We start from the raw sequence: 24,991 nt of genomic DNA, 5'->3' as shown, positions 1-24,991 counted from the left end.
CAAAAAGAGCTTAGGATCTGGTAAAATAAGAAATAAGAAAAACAAGTTAGCCAGGCTCTGGTGGCTCACACCTGTAATCCTAGCTAAAGGCTGAGATCTGAGGATTGCAGTGAAAAGCCAGCCCAGGCAGGAAATTCCATGAGACTCCTATCTCCAGTTAACCACCAGAAAACCAGAAGTGGTGCTGTGGCTCTAGTGGTAGAGCACTCACCTTGAGCTGAAGAGCACAGGGACAGTGCTCAGGCCCAGAGTTCAAGCCCCATGACTGACCAAAAAAAAAAAAGGAAAGGAAAGGAAAGGAAAAGAAAAGCAAGTTAATCACATCTACCTAGTTAATAACTTTCATAAATCTTTTAATCTGTCCTCTACCTTAATTACCACACTTGATTCCTATAAATAACAGGCTATGCTAGAACTAGATAAAATAATTTTATCTATAATTAGAAATTATTCTGGAATATAGCCTGCTGTCCTGACTTGACAAATCCAATAATCACTTAATTTAGGTCTCCACTTACCAGGATTTCAGGACAATCACATGACTACCTACTGTAAGGAAAAAACAAAAAACAGACTAAGCCAAGTGCCAGTGGCTCACCCTATAATACAGACTACTAAGGAGGCTGAGATCTAAAAATTGAGGTTCAAACCCAGTCTTGGCAAGAAACTCCATAAGCACCAATTAACCATGAAAAACCTGGAACTGGAGCTGTGGCTCAAGTGGTAGAGTACTAGACTTGAGCAAAAAGTTCAGGGACAGTGCTCACACCTTAAGTTCAAGCCCTAGTACTAGCACCCCCTTCCTCCCTCCCCCAAAAAAGGTAATTTTTTAAGTTTATAAATGTCTACAATGTCAACAGAAAGATTCCAAGAAACAGAAATGTTCTATCACCGAGGTGGAAGGTGTTTTTTGTTCCTTTTATTTTTAACTGTAAACTGTTTTGTTTTGTTTTTTTGCTTTTCTGTGGTTGTGTTGTTAGTCATGGGGCTTGAACTCAGGGCCTGGGCACTATTTCTGAGCTCTTTTTGCTCAAGACTAGCACTCTACCAATTTGAGACACATCTTTATTTCTGGTTTTTCTGGAGAAGAGTCTCAAGGACTTTCCTAGGAGCCCAAGCTGGCTTTGAAACAGGATCCTTACATCTTATAGTCTCCTAAGTAGCTAGGATTACAAGAGTGAGCCACCAGGGCCCAGCTTGGAAACTGTTTTTCAGATTGTGAATTCTCTACCACACATATGTAACATCTATCAAAAACTAAGTAATTTCAAGGTAAAACAAATCACATTTAATATAATGATTAAGATATATGTAATGAAAAGGCAGAATCCCTTCAGTCTAATCAAAAGGAACATAGCCACCAGTAAAACTCAGCAAGAAAATAAGTAAGAAGACCTAGTTCAGTACAGATACCAATACCCCAACGGCTAAAGATGAGAGATCTAAGAAAAAATAGCCTAGATGATAAATGATAGGTAAAGGGACCTTTCAGGATCAAAGCAGAATAACATCTAGAATTGTCAAGACTGTAAAGGGCCAGTTACACTAATACATTTCTGTTTGTGCCAATTAACTTGCTAATAGTCAAAAAGGTAAAATCAGAAATGATGGATTGGATATTCCAGTGGGGAATTCTGAATATTCATTACTTCTAGCCAGAAATATAACTAAGAATTTAGTCATCAAAATGGACCCAACAGGGGCTGGGAAGGTGGCTCAGTGGTAGAGTGCTTGCCTTGCATGCATGAGGCCCTGGGTTCGATTTCTCAGCACCACATAAACAGAAAAAGACAGAAGTGGCACTGTGGCTCATGTAGTAGAGTACTAGCCTTGAGGTGAAGAGCTGAGGGACAGCGCCGAGGCCCAGAGTTCAAGCCCCACAACCAACAACAAAAAAAAAAAGGACCCAACATTAGGTTGGGTGGACATCTTATCCAGCACTTGCCAGGAATCTTCTCTCTTTACTACAATGTAGTAAGAACATATTCATGCAGGAGAGGATCATGTGCTTTAAAGTTATGCCTAAACAATCTGCTTGGTCTGTATTTCATCTAGGGGGAGCTGAGATTTGTCTATCAGCCTTAAGGAACACAGAATTTCTAGGAAAGGGGCGCTACTTTTGTGATGGAAATGTCAACTGGACTTGGAATATCGTTTTACCAAACAGTAAATATTTACCTTAAGAAGTTTACCTCTAGGAAGTGGCACTGTGGCTCAAGCGGTAGAGCGCTCGCCTTGAGCTAAAGAGTGCAGGGACAGCACCCAAGCCCAGAGTTCAAGCCCCACAACCGACAAAAAAAAAAAGGTTTACCTCTAGCAGGGCATTGATAGCTAAAGCCTGAAATCTTACCTACACAGGAGGTTGAAATCTGAGGATTCAGATTCAAAGCCAGCCCAGGAAGGAAAGTATGTGAGATTATTATCTCCAAATAACTACCAAACAACCTGCAAGTAGAGCTATGGCTCAAGTAGTAGAGCATTAGCTTTAAGCACAAAAGCTCAGGGGCAGCACCCAGGACCTGAGTTCAAGCCCCAGGACCAGCACAAAAAAAAAAAAAAAAAAAATCCTAGGCTTGTTTCAGCAGCACATATATTAAAAACTGGAATGATACAAAGAAGATAAGCATGGTACCTTCTCAAGGATGACACACATGTGTGAAGCATTCCATATTATTAAAAATAAAGTTGCCGGGCGCTGGTGGCTCAAGCCTATAATCCTAGCTACTCAGGAGGCTGAGATCTGAGGATCGTGGTTCAAAGCCAGTCCAGGCAGGAAAGATCATGAGACTCCTATCTCCAATAAACCACAAGAAAACCAGAAGTGGCGCTGTAGCTCAAGTGGTAGAACGCTTGCCTTGAGCTGAAAAGCTGAGGGATGGTGCCCAAGGCCAGAGTTCAAGCCCCACGACCGACTAAATAAATAAATAAATGAAGTTTACTCCCCCTTCTTTTCTGGACCCAAGTTTCCTTCCTTGACACCAGCCCCCCCCACCCCCCCGAACACACAAGCAAAAATAAAATAAAATAAAATACAGTTTACCCTAAGGCTGAGGTATGAATCAAGTGGTAGAGTACCTGTCTAGCAAACATGAAAGGCCTGACTTCAAATAGCATTTTAAAAAAAAAGGGGGGGGGGGCATCGGTGGTTCATGCTCATAATACTAGCTACTCAGGAAGCTGAGATCTGAGGATCACGGTTTAAAGCCAGCTGGAGCAGAAAAGTCCCTGTGAGACTCTTATCTCCAATTAACCACTTAAAACTGGAAGAGGCGCTATGGCTCAAATGGTAGAGTACTTTGCTAGCCTTGAGTAGGAAGAGCTGAGCTTGAACTTAGGGACAGCCCTGAGTTCAAGCCCCACACCAACCAACCAAAACAAAAAGGTTTGCTCCTAAGTTTCCTGTAGTGGCGCTGTGATTCAAGTGTTAGAGCGTTTGCTTTGAGCTGAAGAGCGGAAGGACAGTGCCCAAGCCCAGAAGTTCAAGCCCCACGACAGCCATAAATAAATAAATACAGTTCTCTCAATTATTGCTGGTTTGCTGAAAATTGCTGGAAATATAGCCAATAAGGTACCAAGACACCAATCTCAAGCCACATGACTCTAGTAGGTATTTAAAACTGTCAAATCTCCTAGTGAAATGAGAATCAGGTATTCATAGGGAGAAATGCATTAGACTTGGACTTGTTCAACAAGATGAGATTACTACTGAACAATTACTTTGAAACCTCCATAAGCCAATTATCTAACTTATTTTCATTTTAAGTGTTCAAAATCATAACTTATGGATCTTCAACTTATTACAAGAATATTAAATAAGGGGCTGGGAAGGTGGCTCAGTGGTAGAGCGCTTGCCTTGCATGCATGAGGCCCTGGGTTTGATTCCTCAGCACCACATAAGCAAAAAGAAAAAAGCCGGAAGTGGCGCTGGCTCAAGTGGTAGAGTGGCTAGCCTTGAGCTGAAGGGCTCAGGGACAGCGTCCAGGCCCAGAGTTCAGGCCCCATGACCGGACCCAAAAAAAAAAAAAAAGAATATTAAATAAGTTTACTTGTCCAGTTACAAAATCATTAATCTACGACCAAAATTCATCTGCAACACAGACTGGAATGCTCTATAAAAAGCCAAACAAACTGGGAGAGAGAGGGAGGGGGTGACACTGTCCAAAAAGGAACATATTCTAGCTGACTTACGTAACTGTAACCCTTCTCTGTACATCACCTTTTTAGTAACAATAAAAAGAAAAAGCCAGTGTATGTATGGCTCGATTGGTAGAGTGCTAGCCAATGAGCAAAAGCATCCTAGCCTGGAACCGAAAAATAGTCAGACAATAAATACTTTAGGGGCTGGGAAGGTACCTCAGTGGTAGAGTGCTTGCCTTGCATGCATGAGGCCCTCTGTTCAATTCCTCAGCACCACATAAGCAGATAAAGCCAGAAGTGGCACTTCGGCTCAAGTGGTAGAGCACTATCCTTGAGTTGAAGAGCTGAAAAACAGCACCCAGGCCCAGAGTTCAGGCCCCGTGACAAAAAAAACAAGACAAAAAAACCCTAAACTTTAGGCTCTTTATCATATTTATTTTAACTACTGAGTCCAACAGTTAGAAAGCAGCCTTAGATAATGTATGAATGAATATGGTTCTTACCAATAAAACTGTCTTTATGGGCACTGAAAACTGATTTCATATAATTTTCAAACATTGTAAAATAATCATAGTTTTTTTTCCAACCATTTACAATTGTAAGTAAGTCGGGCACTGGTGGCTCATGCCTATAATCCTAGCTACTCAGAAGGCTGAGATATGAGGATCATGGTTCAAAGCCAGCCCAGGTAGGAAAGTCTATGAGACTCTTATCTCTAATTAACTGCCAGAAAACCAGAAATGGGACTGTGGCTTAAGGGGCAGAGCACTGGCCTTGAGCTGAAGAGCTAAGGGACAGTGCCCAGGCCCAGAGTTCAAACCCCACCTGACAAAAAAAAAAAAAAAAAACACCTGTAAATTCACCCGGTGCCAGTGGCTCATACCTATAATCCCTGCTACTCTGGAGACTGAGATCTGAGGAGATCATGGTTCAAAGCCAGCTGGGGCAGGAAAGTCTATGAGACTCTTATTTCCTATAAGCTACCAAAAAAGTCAGAAGTGGAACTGTGGTTCAAGTGGTAGAACACTAGCCTTGCACACAAAAGCCAGATTGAGTTCAAGCCCCAGAATTAACACCAAAACAAAACAAAACTTGTAAATATCATTTAAATTCTTTTTAGCTCTGAGACTGAACAAAAATAGACTACAAGTAGAATATGACATGCAGAACCTTAATTTGTTAATTCCTATCTATAGTGTTTTATCTTTTTACAAAAAGTATAGAGAATACAACAATCATTTACTCTACATTTAGTTTAAGAAATACTGTATCACAAAACGTGTGGAAATGTTAACCATGAAATCCCTTCAGATTTACTAATGTAAGATTAGAAAGAACAACACAATGCATCACAACACTGAAGCTCTCTGAAAAACTAATCCTATATTCTCCCATTTTCCTCAATGGTAACCCAGTGTATGAAATTTAGTGAGTTCATTCCTATGATTTTTTTAAAAAATGTTTAATTATATATATCAATGTCTACATGAAATGTTGTGCTGTTCTGCAATTTTTTTAAAGGTTTATATTATATATAGTGCTCTGCAACTTTTAACCTTCACATTACCTCTTACACTTATCCAAGTAATACATGTAAGTAGATCAGGCATGTTACTTGGTAAATAGAATATCAACTGAGAATACAATTTATATAATTCCATTGCTATTTTCAAATATTCAAAAAATTAATCATGGACTGGAAAGGTGGCTCAGTGATAGAGTGCTTGCCTTGCATGCATGAGGCCCTGGGTTCAATTCCTCAGAACCACATAAGCAGAAAAAGCTGGAAGTGGCACTGTGGCTCAAGTGGTAGAGCACCAGCCTTGATCTGAAGAGCTCAGGGACAGTGCCCAGGCCCAGAGTTCAGGCCCCATGACCGACAAAAAAAAAAAAAGTCAATCATATATCATGTGCCTCCCCTTGAGATGTTCAACTTTCTCCCTACTCTCTCAGCAAGAGAGAAAGTACATTTAATTCTGTAAAACAATTCGACTGGTCTGAATATTCTTCTTTGATGTGTGATTTCTGATCCTTTATACGCAGTATGTCTCTGTTTATATCACACATGACTTTGTAATAGAGCTCCCATAGAATACTATTCCAATAGATAAAACATTTATATCACTGTATAGTATTTTTCTTCATATGGTGAAAATTTCATACATGTTTGTAAAATGCTTGCTGTTTTTTTCTTGATGTAAGAAAATGCTGGATTATTTCATTAATTTAAAAATCAACTGGGAAATAAATATCATTTTTCCTTTTGTTTAAAAAAAAAAGAATTTTTCTATATGCAAAAGCTAAAGTAAAGTTCTTCCCTTTACAGGACACCAGTGATTCATGCTTATAATCCTAGCTACTCAGGAGGCTGAGATCTGAAGATCCTGCTTCAAAGCTAGCCCAGGCAGGAAAGTCCGTTTGACTCTTACCTTCAATTAGCCACCAAAAAGCCAGAAGTGGAGCTGTGGCTGGTAAAGTACCAGCCCTGAGCATAAAAGTTCAGGCCCTGAGTTCAAGCCCCAGGACTGGCACACACACACAAAAACCAGATTTGGGGGTCAGCAGAGCACCCACCAACCTAGAAAGCATAAGACACCTTGAGTCCAATACCATGTACTGGAAAAAAAAAAAAGGCGGTGCTGGTGGCTGTAATTGTAGCTACTTAGGAGGCTGAGATCTGAAGATCACGGTTCAAAGCCAGCTCAGGCAGGAAAGCCAGTGAGACTCTTATCTCCAATTAACCTCCAGAAAACCCTAAGTGGTACTGTGGCTCAAGTGGTAGAGTGCTAGCCTTGAACTGAAGGACAGCACCCAGGTTGAGTTCAAGCCCCACGACTGACAAAGAAGAAGGAGGAGGGGGAAGGGGGGAGAAAGAAAGAAAGAGAAGAGAGAGAGAAAGAGAGAGAGAGAAGGAAGGAAGGAAGGAAGGAAGGAAGGAAGGAAGGAAGGAAGGAAGGAAGGAAGGAAGGAAGGAAGGAAGGAAGGGAAGGAAGGGAAGGAAGGGAAGGAAGGAAGGAAGGAAGGAAGGAAGGAAGGAAGGAAGGAAGGAAGGAAGGAAGGAAGGAAGGAAGGAAAGAAACAGCAGCTTAGTAGCACACACTTGTAATGCCAGCTACACAGGAGACATACAGGATATGGGTCCAAGACAAAAATCAGGATAACTGCCGGGCGCCAGTGGCTCACACCTGTAATCCTAGCTACTAAGGAGGCTGAGATCTGAGGATCACAGTTCAAAGACAACCTGGGGAAGGAAAAGTCCTTGAGACTCTTGTCTCCAATAAACCACTAGAACAGCGGAAGTGCCACAGTGGCTCAAGCAGTAGAGCGCTTGCCTTGAGCTGAAGAGCACAGGGACAGCAACCAAGCCCAGAGTTCAAGCTCCATGACCGACCAAAAAAATCAGGATCTAACTAACCCCGATTTTATCCTCAACTCCATTCCTGTTTAGTAACTTCAAGGACTTCAGTTCAAATCCCAGTATCACATAAAATTTAAAAAAAAACAAACCCAGAGGTATTTGCTTCTTAGAAAAACAAAATGTTCTTGCCAGGCATTGATGGCTTTCTTGTAAAGAAATCCTAGCTACTCTGGAGGCTGAGATCTGGAGGACTAAGGATCAGAGTCAGCTGAAGTAGAAAAGTTCTCAAGATTCTGACTCTAAAAACAACCAGCAAAAACTAGGGCTGGAGGTATAGCTCAAGTAGCAGCTGCCAGCAGAGCAAGTAAGCTGAGCAAACACAAGGCATTGAGTTCACATCTTGGTGTGGGGGAGGTGGGGAATATGTTTTTGGTTTTTTTGTTGGCTGTGGGGCCTGAACGCTGTCCCTCAGCTCTTCAGCTCAAGGCTAGCTCTCTACCACTTGAGCCTCAGCCCCACTTCCGGCTTTTTCTGCTATGTAGTGCTAAGGAATCGAACCGAGGGCCTCATGCATGCAAGGCAAGCACTCTACCACTGAGCCACCTTCCCAGTCCCTTGGGGAAGATGTTCTTAAAGGATCCCCAAAAAGCATCTGAAGATAAGCCATTCTCATCACTAACCAGTCACACTATTTCCCTCGTTTAAACTGAGTTGTTTTAGAAACTCCATGGTGTATTGGTGTAAATGTAAATATCAGAAGATAGGGGCTGGGAAGGTGGCTCAGTGGTAGAGCGCTTGCCTTGGATGCCTGAGGCGCTGGGTTCGATTCCTAGCACCACATAAGCAAAAAGAGAACAGCCGGAAGTGGCACTGTGGCTCAAGTGGTAGAGTGCTAGCCTTGAGCTGAAGAGCTGAGGGACAGTGCCCAGGCCCAGAGTTCAAGCCCCACAACAAACAAAAATTAAAATAAAATATATCTAAGGGCTGGGAATGTGGCTTAGTGGTAGAATGCTTGTCTAACATGCATGAAGCCCTGGATTCAATTCCTCAGTACCCCATAAACAGGAAAAGTGGTTCTGTGGCTCAAGTGGTAGAGTACTAGCCTTGGTAGAGTGCTCAGGCCCTAAGTTCAAGCTCCAGGACTGGCAAAATAAAATACATCTAAGAGCTGGGTGCTGGTGTCTCATGCCTGTAATCCTAGCTATTCAGGAGGCTAAGATCTAAGGATAGTGACTCAAAGCCAGTTAATCTCCAATTAACAACCAGAAAACCGAAACTAGTAGTGTGGTTCAAAGTAGTAGAGCGCTAGCCTTGAGTAAAAAAAACTCAAGGATGTCACCCAGGCCCTGAGTTCAAGCCCCATAAGCAACAAAATTAATCAATTACCCAACAAATATCTAAGGTATTAAATGAGTAAGGTCAAGCAATTACAGTGGTTAGAATGAGGGTAATGAAAGACACAACAAATCAAATAGAAGTTTCTGAAAGTAGAATTTTCAGCATTTGGTAGGATTATTTTACAATTAACCCGAAGTTGTAAAAAGTGTAGAATAAACTGCAAAAAGTGTGAAATAAGAGGCTGAGAAGGTGGTTCAGTGGTAGAGTGCTTGCCTTGCATGCACGAGGCCCTTGGTTCGATTCCTCAGCACCACATAAGCAGAAAAAAGCCAGAAGTGGCGCTTTGGCTCAAGTGGTAGAGCACTATTCTTGAGCTGAAGAGCTGAAGGACAGGGCCCAGGCCCAGAGTTCAGGCCCCATGACCGACAAAAAAAAGAAAAAACAGAATAAGTGTGAAATAAAAGGAAGGGCAATCACAATAGCCAAGATATGGGAACAGCCCAGATGCACCACAGTAGATGAGCGGATCCCAAAAATGTGGAAAAAGTAATTTGCAGGGGAATGGATAGAAGTAGAACAAATCATGTTAAGTGAGGTAAGCCAAGCTCAGAGAGACAAATGGCACATGTTCTCTCTGATATGCAGAAATTAAATCTAAAATGCACTGGGATCTGACAAATTACACAGGATTCTAGATAAACACAGTAGGACCAAAAGAAGATATCTTAGGAGAGAAACAGAAAGGCAATGCCTAAGTGCCTCTTCATATTTATATAAAATAATAAGACATCCTGAAACAAACTCCAAGATATGGAAAGAAAAGGGTTTTTGTTTTTAGGTTTTAGGCTTGATAATTCTATCTTCTTTACCTTATTGTATGATGTATTTATGTATGCATTTTCAGAAGGGGGGGCACAGAACTCGAGGGAAAAGGGTGAAAAAGTGCAGTAGAGGTAGCTCACGGGACATAGATGAAAGTGAACTATACAACTCATGGGTGGAGACAGGTGGTGGGGACTGGGAGAGAATGAGGGGGCAGAAGACACTGTACAAAAGAAAATGTAGGGCTGGGAAGGTGGCTCAGTGGTAGAGTGCTTGCCTTGTATGCATGAGGCCCTGGGTTCGATTCCTTAGCACCACATAAGCAGAAAAAGCCAGAAGTGGTGCTGTGGTTCAAGTGGTAGAGCACTATCCTTGAGCTGAAGAGCTGAGGGACAGCGCCCAGGCCCAGAGTTCAAGCCCCACAACCAAAAAAAAAAAAAGGAATGTACTCATTAACCAACTCATGTAATTGTAATCCCTCTGTACATCACTTCTATAATTTTTTTTTAAAAAAAAAGAGGAAGGGAAGGTTGAAGGAAGAGTGATGGGAGGGTGAAAATGAGTGGAATATATTGTAAATATGCATAGAAATGTAACAAAATTCTCTTTGTATAACTACTGCAAACTAATTTAAAACGAATGAATAGCCTAGATGGGCTGGTGGCTCAAACCTTTAATCCTAGCTATTTGAGAGGCTGACATCTGGGGATCTCAGTTGAAAGCTGGCCCAGGCAGCAAAGTCTATGAGACTCACATCCAATTAACCACCAAAAATAAAGCAAAAGTAAAGCTATGGTTCAAGTGGTAGAGCACTAGCCTTGAGCACAAAAGCTCAGGACAGTGCCCAAGCCCTAAATTCAAGCCCCAGTACCAACACTCATACACTCATACACCCACACACCCACACACACACCCTCCCCACACACACACAGGTGTGGGAGGGACAAAAAAAAAAAAAAACCTCTAATACTTAAAAGTACAATGACCCAGAGAAGGTAGATGAGATTAAACACTCTGTAATTAGAGTCAGCTATCAAATTCTACCAAAGTTGGACTGAGAAGATGGCTCAGTGGAAGAGTGCTTGCCTTGCATGAATGAGGCCCTGGGTTCGATTCCTCAGCACCACATACACAAAAAGAAAAAAGCCAGAAGTGGTGCAGTGGCTAAAGTGGTAGAGTGCTAGTCTTGAGCTAAAGAGCTCAGAGACAGCGTTCAGGCCCAGAATTCAGGCCCCATGACCAACAACAACAAAAAAAAACATTCTAAAAGAATTCCTTTCAAGCTGGGCGCTGGTGGCTCACGCCTGTAATCCTAGCTACTCAGGAGGCTGAGATCTGAGGATCTCGGTTCAAAGCCAGCCCGGGCAGGAGAGACCGTGAGACTTCTATCTCCAATAAACAACCAGAAAACCGGAAGTGGCGCTGTAGCTCAAGTGGTAGAGCGCTCGCCTTGAGCTGAAGAGCTGAGGGACCGCGCCCAGGCCCAGAGTTCAAGCCCCACGACCGACAAAAAAAAAGAATTCCATTCAGACTTTTAGGTCAATATAAAAACCTATGTGAGGGAGGCTGGGAAGGTGGCTCAGTAGTAAAGTGCTTGCCTTGCATGCATGAGGCCCTGGGTTCGATTCCTCAGCACCACATAAGCAGAAAAAGCTGGAAATGGTGCTGTGGCTCAAGTGGTAGAGCACTAGCCTTGAGCTGAAGAGCTGAGGGACAGTGCCCAGGCCCAGAGTTCAGGTACCATGACTGGCCAAAAAAAAAAAAAAAATCTATGTGAGCTGGGTGCCAGTGGCTCATGCCTGTAACACTGGCTATTCAGAAGGCTGAGATCTGAGGTTCAGGGTTATCTCTAATAAACCACCAGAAAAATCAGAAGTAAAATTGTGGCAAGTGGTAGAGTGCTAGCCTTGAGCTGAAGGGCTAAGGGACAGTGCCCAAGCCCAACACTCAAGACCCATGACCGACAAAAAAAAAAAAAACTGTATCAAGAGAAAAACTATTCTAAAATTCAGATGGCATCTCAAGAGACCTGGAAAAGCCAAAATAATCTTAGAATAAGAGTAATGAGACAAAGTACTCATACTTCCTGATTTCAAAATTTGCTACAAAATTATCTGATTATAGTAATCAAAACAGTGTGATTCTTGCAATAAGACAGACACACAGATTTCTAAAGAGACCAGAAATAAACCTTTGCATACTGGGTCAAGGAATTTTTTAACAAAAGAAGATTTTACAAGTGGTAATAGTAAAATTAAACATTCATATACAAAGAATTTAGATTCTAATCTTATATGATATAAAAAATTAATACAACATGACCTGGAATAGAGATGAATACTTGTAATCCTTGCATTGAGCAGGCTAAGGCATCTTGGGTGCAATATCAGCTTGGGCTAATGAGATGTCTCAAAAAAAAAAAAAAAATTAACAAGGCCAGGTGCTGGTATCTCATCGCTGTAATCCTAGTTAGGAGGCTGAGATCTGAGGATCGTGGTTCAAAGCCAGCTCTGACAGGAAAGTCCGTCTCTTATCTCCAATTACCCACTAGAAAACGGGAAGTGGGCTATGGTTCACATAACTGAGCGCTCACCTTGAGCTGAAGAGCTCATGGGCAGCACGCCCAGGCCCAGAGTTCAAGTCCTACAACCAACAAAACGAAACAAAACAATAAGCCATGAACCGGTGGCTTATACCTAAAATCATTTTACTCAGGAGGTTGAAATCTGAGGATTGTGGTTCAAAGCCAGCCAAAACAAACAAATGAGACTCTTTATCTCCAATTTACCAGCAAAAAGCCAGAACTAGAGGTGTGACTTGAGTGGTAGAGTGCCAGCAGTGAGTGGAAAAGCTAAGTGAGAGCTACAGCCCCTGAATTCAAGCAACAGTAATGGAACAAAAACAAAGACAAAAGTGAAAAAGTACAAAATCAATCTCTTGAAGACTAAATACCAAAGCCCAGATTCTTAGAAGAAATCAGAGAAGCTGGGCGCCGGTGGCTCACGCTTGTAATCCTAGCTACTCAGGAGGCTGAGATCTGAGGATCGCGGTTCAAAGCCAGCCCAGGGCAGGAAAGTTCGTGAGACTCTTATCTCCAATAAAGTGGTGCTGTGGCTCAAGTGGTAGAGCGCTTGCCTTGAGCTGAAGAGCACAAGGGTAGCGCCCAAGCCCAGAGTTCAAGCCCCATGACCGACAAAAAAAAAAAGAAAAAGAAAAATCGGAGAAAGCTTCATGATGTTGAATTTGGCAATGATTTCTTGGATACCAAGCACAAAGAAAAAAATTTAAAAGTAGATAAAATTTCCATGGTGATACACATCTATAATCCTATAAGTAATTTTAGCGTTCAAGAGGCTGAAGCAGGAGGATTTTGAGTTTGATCAACCTATATTACAGAGCCAAGTTCTTGTCTAAAAAAACAACAGAGTACCCCAGTGCTAGTGGCTCATGCCTGTAATCCAGCTACTCAGGAGGCTGAGATCTGAGGATCAGGGTTTGAAGATAGCGAGGGCAGGAAAGGCCAGGAAACTTATCTTCAATTAACCACTTAGAAAACCAGAAGTGGGGGACTGGGAAGGTGGCTCAGTGGTAGAGCACTTGCCTTGCATGCATGAGGCCCTGGGTTCAATTCCTCAGCACCACATAAACAAAAAGAAAAAGGCCGGAAGTGGCACTGTGGCTCAAGTGGTAGAGGGCTAGCCTTGAGCTGAAGAGCTGAGGGACAGCGCCCAGGCCCAGAGTGCAGGCCCCACAACCGGACACCCCCCCCCCCCCCAAAAAAAAAAAAAAAGAAAAGAAAACCAGAAGTGGGTCTATGGCTCAAAGTGATAGAGCACCAGCCTTGAGCAAAAGAGCTCAGGAACAGTGTACAGGCCCTGAGTTCAAGCCCCAGGATGGGCATATACACAATGGAATTCTATGCCTCCATCAGAAAGAATGACATTGCCCTATTTGTTAGGAAATGGAAAGAAATACTTAGAAAAAATTACATTAAATAGAGTAAGCCAGGCCCAAAGAAACATAGCTCCCATGGTTTCCCTTATTTGCAATAACTAGTATATACCTGAGACAAACAGAAAAGGTCAGATGAGTTGATGTCAGGTGAAATGAACCCCAAGATAAGTATTCAAATGTTTTTTCTTTCATGTGATTGTTTCTAACATATTTATAAGATGATTTCTTTGTTGCTTTGTATGTCCCTCCCTGCCCCTATAACCCCTGCTTTCACTGTCACTGTATTTGATGTTAGTATAATTTGTGGAGGGGAAGGGAAAAAACAAATTGTTTAAATAGGGATACAGGTGGACCCATTGCAACAATGAGATGTACAAGTTGTTATATCAAAAAACGAACTTTACTTAAAAAAAAAAAAAAAACAACGAACTTTACAACTTTGGCCTGGGGGGGGATAGGGGGTGGGAGTGGGGGAGATGGGAAGGGGAAACTAAGGAGAGGCAACAATGCTTGATAAGAATTGTACCCATTGGGCTGGGAAGGTGACCCAGTGGTAGAGCGCTTGCCTTGCATGCCTGAGGCCCTGGGTTCGATTCCTCACCACCACATTAAAAAAAAAAAGCCAGAAGTGGTGCTGTGGCTCAAAGGGTAGAGCGCTAGCCTTGAGCTGAAAAGCTGAGGGACAGCGCCCAGGCCCAGAGTTCAGGCCCCAGGACCGGACCCAAAAAAAAAAAAAAAAAGAAATGTACCCATAATCTTGCCCATGTAATTGTAACCCCTCTATATGGTATTTTCACAATAAAATAAAAAATTAATTAAATTAAATAACAAAAAAAAAAAATCCCTGTCTTCCCCTTAATAGTTTCCTGAACCTTAACAATACTTATTCAGTTTTTTTATGTCCTCAATTAAATCCAAAATACAGTAAGTCACAAATAACTACACTTTTAAATTTCTTTTTTATACTAGTTTATCATATGTATGTATATATAGTATGTATGTACTCATTAGATCTAGATCTCAAATAAATTTTTACTACTACAGAATATTCTTTTGACCCATTGCAACAATGATAACCAAAAGACAGTATATTGGAATTCAACTTTACAACTTTGGGATGAGGGTAATGAGAGATGTGGCAGAGGGAAGGAATAGTGGGAGAAAGGGTAACAATGCTCAACAACATATGTACTCATTCCCTTACTCATGTAACTATAACCTTCTGTACAACATCTTTACAATAAGTAAAGAAAATTTTCTTAAAAGAAGAATATTCTTCTGAATCTTCAGGAATCTTTTAAGATGCAACTGTTATTTCCATGTTGCTGTCAACTGCGAACATATAACCGCAAAAGATACAATCACACAGTCCTTGAAAGTTTTCAGTTCAGTATTAATTCATTATATAGAATTTAACTGGGGGGGGGGGGGCTGGGAAGGTGGCTCAGTGGTAGAGTGCTTGCCTTGTATGCATGAGGCACTGGGTTCGATTCCTCAGCACCACATAAGCAAAAAGAAAAAAGCCGGAGGTGGCACTTTGGCTCAAGTGGTAGCGCGCTAGCCTTGAGCTGAAGAGCTGAGGGACAGTGTCCAGACCCAGAGTTCAGGCTCCACGACCGGACCCAAAAAAAAAAAGAATTTAACTGGGGGAGCAGGGCACCGGTGGCTCACACCTGTAATTCTAGCTACTCAGAAGGCTGAAATCTGAGAATTTCAGTTCAAAGCCAGTCCTGGCAGAAAAGACCATGAGACTCTTATCTCCAATAAACCACCAAAAAACCAGGCACTATGGCTCAAGTGGTACAGCACTAACCTTGAGCTGAAGAGCTGAAGGACAGCACCCAGGCCCAGAGATCAAGCTCCACCACCGACAGAAAAAAGGAAGTGAAGAGTTAAAAAGGCAGGCTAGTGAACGCTTAAGAAAAAGACATTCTAGAAGCTGGGAAGGTGGCTCAGTGGTAGAGCACTTGCCTTGCATGCCTGAGGCCCTGGGTTCGATTCCTCAGCACCACATAAGCAAAAAGAAAAAAGCCGGAAGTGGTGCTGTGGCTCAAGTGGTAGAGCGCTCGCCTTGAGCTGAAGAGCTGAGGGACAGCGCCCAGGCCCCGAGTTCAGGCCCCACGACTGGACCCCCCCCCCCAAAAAAAAAAAAAGAAAAGAAAAGAAAAAAGACATTCTAGTTCTGTTCACTGTGAAAAATAAATTCTGGATTTAAGATACCCTAAAAAGGTGTAGAAGAGGGGTTGAAGTCATGGCTCATTGGACACAGTGCCAGCTAATCAATGAGTGAAAGCATCAGGTACCAAGTTTGAGTTCAGGTCCTGAACAGGAAGGAAGGAAGGAAGGAAGGAGGGAAGGAGGGAAGGAGGGAGGGAAGGAAGGAAGGAAGGAAGGAGGAAAAGCCAGGCATCTGTGTCTTATGTATGTAATTCTAGCTACTCAGGGGAAGCTGAGATCTGGAGGATCGAAGTTCAAAGCCAACCAGAATAGGAAAATCAATGAGACTTTTATCTCCAATTTAAAAACAAAAACACCATGGGGCTGGGAAGGTGGCTCAGTGGTAGAGTGCTTGCCTTGCATGCATGAGGCCCTAGGCTGAATTCCTCAGCACTACGTAAGCAGAAAAAGCCGGAAATGGTGCTGTGGCTCAAGTGGTAGAGTGCTAGCCTTGAGCTGAAGAGCAGAGGGACAGTGACCAGACCCAGAGTCCAGGCCCCACGACCAACACACACACACACACACACACACACACACACACACACACACACACGACCAACACACACACACACACACACACACACACACACACGACCAACACACACACACACACACACACACACACACACACAGAAAACGAAGTGGTGCTCAAATGGTACAGTGCTAGCCTTGAGCAAAAAGAAGTTCAGGGACACTGCCCAGGCAGGCCCTGAGTTCAAGCCCCAGGACCAGGAAAAATAATAATAATAATAAAATTAAAAGAAAAAAGTATTAATAGGGGAAAATATAAAATATCCAACAAAAAGCAGAGCTGGAGGGGGTGGCTTAAGTGTTAGAGTACCAGTCAAGCAAGCAACTTAGGGCCACCAGTACTCCCAGTACTCCCCCCAAAAGAGTTGCGGGGAGCCCTAGTACTGATTCATATACACACACACACATATATTTTGGGCCAGGCTAGAGTTTGAACTAGAGCCCTACCCTTACTAGGCAGGAACTTTACTACTTTGGCACACCCTAAACTCTTTTCTGCTTTAATTAATTTATTTTTTTTAATTTTTTTGGTGCTAGTCCCTAGAGCTTGAACTCAGGGCCTGGGCATTGTTCTGAGCTTTTGTGCTTCAGGGTAGCACTCTACTATTTGAGCCACAGTTCTACTTCTGGCTTTTTTAGTAGTGAATTGGAAAAGACTTGGACGGGCAGCCGGACGCCGGTGGCTCATGCCTGTAATCCTAGCTATTCAGAAGGCTGAGATCTGAGGATTGTGGTTCAAAGCCAGCCAGGGCAGAAAACTCCATGAGACTCTTATCTCCAGTAAACCACTAGAAAACCAGAAGTGGTGCTGTGGCTCAAGCACTAGAGTGCTCACATTGAGCTAAAGAGCTGACGGACAGAGCTCAAGCCCAGAGTTCAAGCCCCACCACCAAAAAAAAAAAAAAAGTTTGATGGGCTTTCCTGCCCAGGCTGGGTTTGAACCACAATCCTCAGATTTTAGCCTCCTGAGTAGCTTACTGCATGAGCCAACATCAGGCTTATTTTTGTGTATGTGTGACTATCTTCAAACTTAAACTCAGAACCTTGAGCACTGTCCTTGAACTTTTGCACTCAAGGCTAGTGCTGCACCACTTTAAGCCACAGCTCCATTTCTAACTTTTTGGTAGTTAATTGGAGATATGTCTCATAGACTTTTCTGCCTGGGCTAGCTTTGAACCTAAATCCTTAGATGTCAGCCTCCTGAATTGCTAGGATTACAGGCCTGAGCCACTAGTGCCTAGCTTTGCTTTAATTACTTTAAAATAGGCTCTCATCTTTATGTTCTGGCCCACCTAGACCTTGATCCACCTATTTGTACTTCTTTTGTGGCTAGGATGACTGGTATATACCACGATGCCCAGCTTTTACTGACTGAGCTAAAGTCTTACAAACTTTTTGCCAGGGCTGGCCTCAAACCTCAATGCTCCTGAGTAGTTTAAGATTACAGGGTTGGGAAGTTGGCTCAGTGGTAGAGTGCTTGCCTTGCATGCATGAGGCCCTGGGTTCAATTCCTCAGTACTACATACCTAGAAAAAGCCAGAAATGGAACTGTGGCTCAAGTGGTAGAGGGCTAGCTTTGAGCTGAAGAGCTGAGGGACAGCACCCAGGCCCAGAGTTCAGGCTCCACAACCGACAAAAAAAAAAAGATTACAGGTTTAAGCCAGACACTAGTGGCTATTGTCTATAATCCTAGTTACTCAGGAGTTGGACATCTGAGGACTGTGGTTCAAAGCCAGCCAGGCAGGTAAGCCAGTGAGACTTCTATCTCCAACTAACCTCCTAAAGGCCAGAAGTGGAACTGTGGCTCAAGTTGTAGAGCACTAGCTTTGAGCAAAGAACTTAAGGACAGCACTCAGGCCTTGAGTTCAAGCTCCAGGACCCGCACCCTGATATCCATGTCTTTGTCTGTGAGTCAGAAAAAAAGTAAAGGTAGGTTTTACAAATAAAAAATAATAATAATAAAAAAGGTAGGTTTTACACCAAGAAAGGAAGTTTCTTGTTCATATCTTAAGGGTTTATGTTCATTCACAAATTGAAACCTTATTCCCTTGTTTCTAGCATACCAATGAAAAGTGGAAGCAGCGCTATTCTCCTGAGGACACAAAAAAGAAGATGAAGGCCAAAATGGTTGAGCTGTATATAACATTTGCCTGGAAGACTCATGAGAAGAAAACACCAATGCCCACTACACTACACCTACAGATGAAAATGGATAAAAACAGCATACGTATTACAGAAGAATATTTATGGCTTCAGCAATAAAAGAAAGCTCTTAACAAGATATATAAGAAAAAATGAGCTGGGCACTGGTGATTCAGGCCTGTAATTCTAGCTACTCAGGAGACTTGAGATCTAAGGATCATGGTTCAAACATAGCCTAGGCAGGAAAGTCTGTGAGACTCCTACCTCAATTAACCATCAGAACACCAGGAGCAGTGCTGTGGCTCAGTGGTACAGCACTTCAGGTGATAGGGAGCCAGGTTGTGGTTATGAATGCCTTTAATTCTTTACTCAATACTAGAGTTTGACATCAGCCTGAGCTTTCTTTGCTCAAAACTCTTTACCACTACAGCCATAGCTCCACCTCCAGCCTTTTTGGTACTTAATTGAAGATAAGAGTCCCACAGGCTTTCCTTTGTAGACTGGCTTTGAACTGTGATTCAGATCTCAGCTTACTGAGTAGCTAGGATTACAGGCACGAGCCACCAGCATTCAGCTATCAAAATATTTTTTAACTAATTTTTTTTTTTTTGGTCGGTCATGGGGCTTGAACTCTGGGCCTGGGCGCTGTCCCTCAGCTCTTCAGCTCAAGGCGAGCGCTCTACCACTTGAGCTACAGCGCCACTTCCTCAAAATATTTTTTACTCTATCAATTAGTTTTGCCATAGCACTTTTAGTGACTTTTTTTTTAAACTGCGCTCTGGGATTTTTGATAGGGTTAGTAATGAACAAACACAAGGAGAACTGAATTCTTCAGGATATGAAGTCTACTAATCTTTAACCACAATGAAGCAAAGTATTTTATGACTCTATGTTGTTTATCACCTTTCTTTCCTTTCGTGTGTGTGTGTGTGTGTGTGTGTGTGTGTGTGTGTGTGTGTGTGTGTGTGTGTGTGTGTGTGTGTGTGTACACACGTTCTGGTACTGAGGCTTGCTCTTAGGAACTCTTACTCTTGCTTAGTATTTTCACTCAAAGCTGGTGCTCTAGCACTTGAGCCATACCTCCACTTCTTGCTTTTTGCTGGTTAACTGTAGATAAGAGTCTCTTAGGGCTGGGAAGTTGGCTCAGTGGTAGTGCTTGCCTCACATGCAAGGCCCTGGATTCAATTCCTCAGCACCACATAAGCAGAAAAAAGCCAGAAGTAGCACTGTGGTTCAAGTGGTAGAGCACTAGCCTTAAGCTGAAGAGCTGAGGACAGTGCCCAGGCCCAGAGTTCAAGCCCCACGAACGACCAAAAAAAAAGAGTCTCTGAGGGGGCTGGAAATGTGACTTAGTGGCAGAGTGCTTGCCTACCATGTATGAAGCTCTGGGTTCAAATCTTCAGTACCACATAAAGCAAAGAAGCTGGAAACTGACTCACTCAAGTGGTAGAATGCTAGCCTTGAGCAAAAGAAGCGCAAGGATAGTGCCCAGGCCCTGACAATGCCCAAGACTGGCAAAAAAAAAAAAGTCTCTTAGGTTTGTCTGCCTAGGCCAGCTTCAAGTGGCTATCCTCAAATCTCAGCCTCCTGAGTAGATAGGATGACAGGTGTAAGCCACCAGTTCCCAGCTGCTTATCACATTTCATACTTCATCAATTACAAACATACATAAGGTTAAAAATACAGGTTATTATTTCCACTGATAAACAATATTTATTGTGTATTAACTACATGCCTGGCACTATATTAAACATTAAATAAATACCATGGACAGGTTGAGAAGGTGCTCAGTTGTAGAGTGCCTGCCTTGCATGCACGAGGCCCTGGGTTTGATTCCTCAGCACCACATAAACAGAAAAAGCCAGAAGTGGCACTGTGGCTCAAGTGGTAGAGCACTCCACTTAGAGACAGCACTGGGGCCCAGAGTTCAAGCCCTATGACCGACAAAAAAAAAAAAAAAAGAGATTAAAAATAAGTAAATAAATAAAAACCATGGACATGAATCTATACATTCAAAGATCTCACATCATAGAAGGGAAATAAATAAGCATTTTTTTTCTTTTTTAGTTGGCTGCAGAACTTGAACTCAGGGCCTAGATGCTATCCCTGAGCTCTTTTGCTCAAGACTAGCACTCTACCACTTTGAGACACTGTGCCCAGCATAAACAATATGTTTAACAAATAAATGTTATAAAGTGGTATCAGAAAATAAAGCAGAAAAGCACCCAAGGGGTGTGTGTGTGTGTGTGTGTGTGTGTGTGTGTGTGTGTGTGTGTGTGTGTGTGTGTGTGTGTGTGTGTGTGTGTGTGTGTGTGTGTGTGTGTGTGTGTGTGTGTGTGTGTGTGTGCGCGCGCGCGCGCGCGCGCGCGCGTGTGTTGGGTTTTTTGTTGTTGTTGTTCCAGTCCTGGGACTTGAACTCCGCCTGGGCACAGATCCCTGAGCCCCTTTGTGATCAAGGCTAGCGATCTATCACTTCAGCCACAGCACCACTTCTGGCTTTTTTGAGTAGTTTACTAGAGATAAGAGTTTCATGGGGACTTTTTTGCCTGGGCTGGCTTTGAATTATAATCATCAGATCTCTGCCTCCAGTGTAGCTAGGATTACAGGTGCCCCACCCAAGGTATAATTTTAAGTAGAGGCAGAATAAAGCTTCATGGAAGCCTTAAGCAGACTTAAAGGAGGTGTGCAATTAGTCATTTATCTCAGTGTGGAAAAATAAGTATTATTAGCCAGCATCAAGTTATCAGCCACTTGGGAGGCTGAGGCAGGAGAATAGCCCAATTCCAGGCCAGCATGGGCACCATACCAACAAGATTCCACCCCCATAAAACCAAACTAAAACAAAACAAACTAGTTATTTCTCACTAGTGGGATGGTTAGAGCAAGAGAGTTAAGATAAAGTGTGGATAATGTATTGTAGGAGTAAGTCATTGGGATTACATCAAATAAATGGTTCTGGGTGTGCATGTGTTGTGCGCGCGCGCACGCACACGCACACGCACACACACACACACACACACACACACACACACACACAATTATCAGAACCAAGATAATCTACAAAAAGAGAAATTTTTCATTAGCTATTCAACAGATAAAGGATGGAGAACTCAAAACATCTTAGTGTTAAGTGTGTTTGCCTCGTATGCATGAGGCTCTGAGTTCAATTCCTCAGTACACATAAACAACAACAACAACAACAAAAACCTGAAGAACCCAGGCATCAATGGCTCATGCCCATAATCCTAGCTACTTGCAAGGCTGACAACAGAAGATCATGGTTTAAGGTCACTCTGGGCAGAAAAGTACTTAAGACACTACTTGAGCAAAACACAGGGCTGAAGGTATGGCTCTAGTAGTAGAGTAACAGTCCAGCAGGCTTGAGGCCTTGAGTTCAAGTCCAGTAATGTAAAAAAAGAACAACAAAACAATAATTCAACTAGAAGTGGCACGGTGGTTCAAACTGGTAGAATGCTAGTTCTGAGTGAAGCTCAAGGACAATGCAAGGCTCTGAGTTCAAGCCCATGACTAAAATAAAGAAAAAACCCATTTAAGCCAGGCACTTGTGGCTCATGCCTGTAATCCGAGTTATTCAGGAAGCTAAGATCTGAGGATTGTGGTTTGAAGCCAGCCCATGCAGAAAAAGTCCATGAGATTCTTATGTCAAATTAACTACCAAAAGCCAGAAGTGGAGCTGTGGCTCAAACGGTACAGTTCTAGCCTTCAGTGGAAAAACCAAGGGAAGCATCTAGGCCTTCAAGCCCAAGTAACAGCAAATATAAACACAAAAAACATAAGCAGTTCAAAAAAGCAACTATCACATTTTCACTCATTTGTATATGTATATGTTATATATGTGTGGACATGTATACACATGCATTTATTCACATTTACATATATGTACGTGTGCATGTATACAAATATATAAAACAGAACACATGGTTCTATGGGACTGTTTAGAGGGATGAGAGGGAGGGGAGAGGAATAAAGAAGGATGAGTGAATAATTGTGAAAAATTCTGTATGAAGATGGTTTAAGGAATGTCAGTGAAAGCTGTTGACCAACAGGGTGCTTGCTAGAGGAGTGAGAAAAGCGAATGTAATAGAGTATTATTCACCCTAAAATATATACACATCTGAACTATCATGGCAAAATCCCTTGATGATGTACTCTAAGAATAAATCAAAGCCGGGCGCTGGTGGCTCACACCTGTAATCCTAGCTACTCAGGAGACTGAGATCTGAGGATCGCGGTTCAAAGCCAGCCCGGGCAGGAGAGACCGTGAGACTCCTATCTCCAGTAAACCACCAGAAAAACGGAAGTGGTGCTGTAGCTCAAGTGGTAGAGTGCTAGCCTTGAGCAGAAAAAAGCTAAGAGACAGAGCTCAGGCCCTGAGTTCAAGTCCCATAACCAACACACACACACACACATTTCATCAAAAATAGTTAAACAGCTACATTAGTGGGTTTTTTTTTTTTAATTTGTTTTTAGGAGGTATTGGCCTTGGGGCTTGAACTCAGGGCGTATTCCTATGCTCAAGGCTATGTACTACTGCTTGAGCCACAGCTCCACTTCTGGCTCCCCCGGCCCCCCACTTCAGTTTTAGTTAATTGGAGATAAGTGTTTCATGTACTTTCATGCCAGGTCCCCTTCAAACCTTGATCCTTATATCTAGGCCTCCTGAGTAACTAGGATCATAGTTGAGAGCCACATAAGATTAAAAAGCTACATTAGTTTTACAAGAGAAGTTTCTTTGTGACATTTCTATACATATGTACAATGTATCTGTATCAAAATCTTTCCTCTTATACACCATCTTCTTTAAAACAGCTCAACAATTTCATTGTTTTTTTTTTTTTTTTTTTTTAATTGGTCCTGGAGCTTGAACTCAGGGCCTGGGCACTGTCCCTGAGATTCTTTTTTTCTCAAGACTAGCACTGTACCACTTGCCACAGCACAACTTCCAGCTTTTTCTGATTAGAGATATAAGTCTCATGGACTTCCTGCACAGGCAGGCTTCAAACTGTGATCCTCAGATCTTAATCTCCTGAGTAGCTAGGATTATAGGCATGAGCCACTGGTGCCTGGCTTCCTCATTTTACATATATATATATATATATATATATATATATATGTATGTATGTATATATATATATTTTTTTTTTGTTGTTGTTGTTGTTGTTGGTCATGGGGCTTGAACTCTAGGCTTGGCACTGTCCCTGCGCTCTTCAGCTCAAGGTGAGTGCTCTACCGCTTGAGCCACAGCACCACTTCTGGTTTTCTAGTGGTTTACTGGAATAAGAGTCTCAAGGACTTTCCTGCCCAGGCTGGCTTTGAACTGAGATCCTTAGATCTCAGCCCCCTCAGTAGCTAGGATTACAGGCGTGAGCCACCGGTGCCCGGCTTTCTTAATACATTAATTGCACCAAAGAGTTGATTTATTCTTTTTTTTTTTTTTTGTCGGTCGTGGGGCTTGAACTCTGGGCCTGGGCGCTGTCCCTCAGCTCTTCAGCTCAAGGCGAGCACTCTACCACTTGGGCCACAGCTCTACTTCCAGCTTTTTGGTGGTTAATTGGAGCTAGTCTCATGGACTTTCTTCCTGGACTGGTTTCAAACCTCAATCCTCAAATTTCAGCCTCTTGAATAGCTGGCATTGTAGGCTTGAACCACCACAGCCCGGCATGAATAAATATCTTTAATAAAAATAACTAAAAATGTTTTAAAAAAATATTAACTTTAGGTCTGGGTTATGCCTCAAAGAGAATGCCTACCTAGTCTCAATACCTGCAAAAAAAAAAAAAAAAACTTGCTGGATGTCAGTGGTTCATGCCGGTAATCCTACTCAAGAGGCTGAGATCTGAGTATCATGGTTCAAAACCAGCCAGGGCAGGAAAGTCCTGAGACCCTTATCTCCAATAAACCACCAGAAAACCAGAAGTGGTGCTGTGGCTCAAGTGGTAGAGCTCTAGCCTTGAGTTGAAGAGTTGAGGCACAGCGCCCAGGCCCAGAGTTCAAGCCCCACAACCAACCAAAAAACCCACAAAACTTTATAAGCTTAATGTGTATGTGTGTATGTGTGCGTATCTCAGTACTAAAGAATCTGCATCTCAATACTAAAGAAACTGCATACACATGGCTGTAAGTTTGAGCCCTTTTTTTTTTTGGTCAGCTGTGGGGCCTTAACTCGGCCTGGACACAGTCCCTCGCTCTTCAGCTCAAGACTAGTGCTCTGGCCACTTGAGCGACAGCACCACTTCAGGCTTTTTCTGCTTATGTGTTGTGAAGGAATTGAATCCAGGGCCTCTACCACTGAGCCACCTTCCCAGCCCCAGTCCTGTCATCTTAATTTAAAAAAAAAAAAAATGATAAAAAGAAAGCACCAGCTACACAGAAAACTGAGATCTGAGGATCAGGGTTTTGAGCCAGCTGGAGCAGACTAGTCCTAAAACCTGTATTCAATTAACTAGCAAAAAAGCTTGAAATGGAGGAATG

General features: G+C 42.6%; 1 protein-coding gene and 1 non-coding gene across 5 annotated transcripts in view; one reads left to right on the top strand and one right to left on the bottom strand.

Moving 5' to 3' along the window:
• Positions 1-24,991, bottom strand: part of Gatad2b (GATA zinc finger domain containing 2B) — an 86,719-nt gene that overhangs the window by 55,061 nt on the left and 6,667 nt on the right. The window lies entirely within an intron of this gene.
• On the top strand, positions 2,574-2,675 carry LOC122109768. Its single transcript, XR_006147742.1, has one exon. It is a non-coding gene; the product is annotated as a U6 spliceosomal RNA (small nuclear RNA).

The sequence above is a fragment of the Dipodomys spectabilis genome, unplaced genomic scaffold, assembly GCF_019054845.1.
Source record: "Dipodomys spectabilis isolate Male_0828 unplaced genomic scaffold, ASM1905484v1 ptg000069l, whole genome shotgun sequence".
NCBI classification, from domain to species: Eukaryota; Metazoa; Chordata; class Mammalia; order Rodentia; family Heteromyidae; genus Dipodomys; species Dipodomys spectabilis.
Note: the sequence above shows the minus strand (reverse complement) of the source record. Positions and strands in the feature narration are given on the sequence as shown.